We start from the raw sequence: 3,253 nt of genomic DNA on the forward strand, positions 1-3,253 counted from the left end.
AAAGTTTTTGAGGCAGAGTTTGAACATAGAACAGTACAGGCCCATTGGCCCACAATATTGTTCTGACCTTTTAACTGACTCCAAGATCAATCTAACAATTACCCCCATGCAAAGGCCTCTATTTTACTATCATCCACGTGCCCATATAGGGTCAAGGGTCAAGGAGCAACTTTATTTGCTATATACATTAACTGATTTTAGGAATTTGCTGTTGGTGTAACAAAAATAACAACATTCAACAACGATAAAGAATATAGAATATAAAAAACATAACGTTTGAAGTTTGGATATGGGATAAAATGTGCACAAGATAGTTCAGTAGATGCTTCATAAGCAAAGGGAGTGAATGGTTACTATCTGTAGATATGAATGAGGGCTGAGGTATGAAATGGTAGAGGGCTTGAGTTGCCTCCTCCTCTCCTTAATTTAGGAGTTCTCCTTCAAGCAATATTTGGAATGTAGAATATGCTTTTGGTTGTGAAGTCAGTGATTTTAGGAGGTAGCTGTCTGAAAGTCAGTATCTGCATTTCCTATGGAGAATCATACACTTGCTGAATTTGATCACGCTCAGGGAGTTTCACCACAAATGGACAAAGATAGTTTGAATCAGCCGAAGACTGTGCGAAGCACGCCTAGTATTCATATCTCCCTAGTAACCAGGCATCTTTGGAGTCTGCTTTTGTAACTAGATCCACATAGATTGTCATTCAGGAGTACAGAAGCCTCAGGTCCCACATCACTAGGTTCAGGAACAATTATCACCCTTCAATCATCAGGCTCCTGAACCAAAGTGGATAACTTCACTATTCAGATTTATCACATGGAAGTGCTAACATACAGTAAAATACATGATTTGCATTAGCCCACAGTGGTTGTCAGAGCAACACAGAACACAGCAAAACAACATGTAACAAGCAACAAAACGACAGAGACAAAAGAATCCCCTTTCTTCTTTCCCACACAGATGGACAGTCCTCCAATTCTTGGACAAGCCTTGGCCATCGGGCTTTGACTTTTTGACCTCAGATCAACCTTGCGTCATCTACCTCTAGTATTGACCCCGGACTAGCAGATGACAGGACCCCGAACTCCAGGTGCACGGACTCACTGGCCCTTGTGCCTCCTCGTGTTTCCTGCCCGCCTGGTCATCTGATCCCAGGACCGACTATTGTTGGCCTTTGAGCGTGGAGAGGAGACCTGGACTGCAGATGTCCTTCATTGCTTTGAGGGCAGGGCAGAATCCTAGACTGTGGACATCCTTCTTCACCCATCCACATCATCGGACTTTGAACACGGAGCACAGTGTGGAGACCTGGCCTCTAGCGTCTGTACATCCCTAACCCGACCCCTAAATCCACTCTTGGTCCCCAAACTTAAAGAAAAGCAACTATGCCCGAGCGACAATCTTGGCAGAGACCTCAGCTCGGCACCATCTTGATTTAAGCTCTAATTTATTTGTTTACTTTTCCTGTAAATGCCAGTGAGAAAATGAATCTCAAGGTCATCCAGTTTATGGTTACGTACAGTATACATACGTTGAATATAAATTTACTGTCAACTGTTTGAACTTTGATTTGGGAAAGTGGTACACACTCGGACCTTCAGAATCATGACATCCTGATCAGCACGTTAATGCAATCGAATTAGGGTCAGCCCTGACTCTAGCCTCGAATCCTGTTAATAAAATCATCAAAGTCATGACAACAGGGCCCGCAGTGCAGCTAGATTTGTATTTGCAAAGATCACTGCAGACAGCTGGAGTTCACAGTGATTTCTGGAGATGATATCAGTTTTGACAGTTTCAGAGGAACAATCTGTAGAAAGATCCCACCTTCAAAGCTGCCAGGAAGATCGATGGACTGTAAAAGTCCTGCCAGACTTCAGCTGCTCCCAACACTCCTTGAAGTATTTTTTTTTGTTCATTCACTTGTTGACAGGAATGGCAAACCTTGCACAGGACCTTCACTGACTGCCCCTGCATGGTAGAGTCATAAAATACTACAGCACAGAAACAGGCCTTTTGGCCCATCTAGTCTGTGCTGAACTGTTATTCTGCCCAGTCCCATTGAGTGGCTCACTCGATCAAACAGTTCGGTTAAAACAAAACTGACTTGGCATCAGTTTTAGGCCAAGCCCTGTTAGGATGGTGGATTTTGGGCCAGACTCTGTCTGTACGGTAGATTTTGAGCCAAACCTTGTCAAGAAGGTAGATTTTTTGGTCTAAACAATGTCAGGATGGTAGATTTTGTGCCAAGCTCTGTCTGCATGGTAGAATTTTGGCCAAACTCTGCATGGTAGATTTTTGAGCCTAATCCTGTCAAGAAGGTAGATTTTTGAGCCAGTCTCTGTCAGGAAGGCAGAGTTTTTTGGGCCAAACCTCGTCAGGATGGTAGATGTTGGGCCAAACTCTATCTACATAGTAGATTTGGGCCAAACCATGTCAGGTAGGTAGATTTTGGGCCAAACCCTGTCAGCATGGTAGAATTTGCTGCCTGCAATGAACCAAATGGGTTTTTACAACAACCAGTAGTTTTGTGATTACTGATTCAGGCTTTTTTTGAAGGGTTAGCTTTATTTGTCACGTGTGCATCAAAACATTCAAACATACAGTCAAGGATGTGCTGTGGGCATCTTGCAAGCGACACCATGCCTCCAGTGCCGACATAACATGCCCACAACCTACTGGCATGTGCGTGTGGAACCAGATGAGTGCCTTTTTCTGGAAACGCAGAACGGGCAGATTCATCCCAAGTTGCACAGACGACTGGACTTGTTGCAAAGGCATCAGCCAGCCCCCAAAATTAATGTCAAATTCAAAGTCAAAGACAAAGGAAACTTTATTATCCAAGTACATATGTTACCATATACTACCTTGAGATTCATTTTCTCATAGGCATCCACAGGAAAAATGCAGAAATTCAACAGAGTTTATAAAAGCTATACTCAAACCAAGAATATGAAACAAGCAATGTGCAAAATAAAGCCAAAGAGTGCAAATTAAAATAGTGCATGAATAATACTGAGAACGTGAGTCGTAGTCCTTAAAAACAAATCTGCCGGTTGTGGGATCAGTTCAGAGCAGTGGTGATTCAAGTTACCACTCCAGGCTTACTGACCCTAACCCATGCCTCTTTGGGACCAGAGGATCTGAAGGAAACCTGCACGGAATCAGTGATCGCTGGTGTTGTAAATCTCAGAGAGTGGTTGGTGCATGGAATGCACTACCTGAGTCAGTGGTGGAGGCAGATACACT

This window comes from Hypanus sabinus, chromosome 10 (assembly GCF_030144855.1).
Source record: "Hypanus sabinus isolate sHypSab1 chromosome 10, sHypSab1.hap1, whole genome shotgun sequence".
NCBI lineage: Eukaryota > Metazoa > Chordata > Chondrichthyes > Myliobatiformes > Dasyatidae > Hypanus > Hypanus sabinus.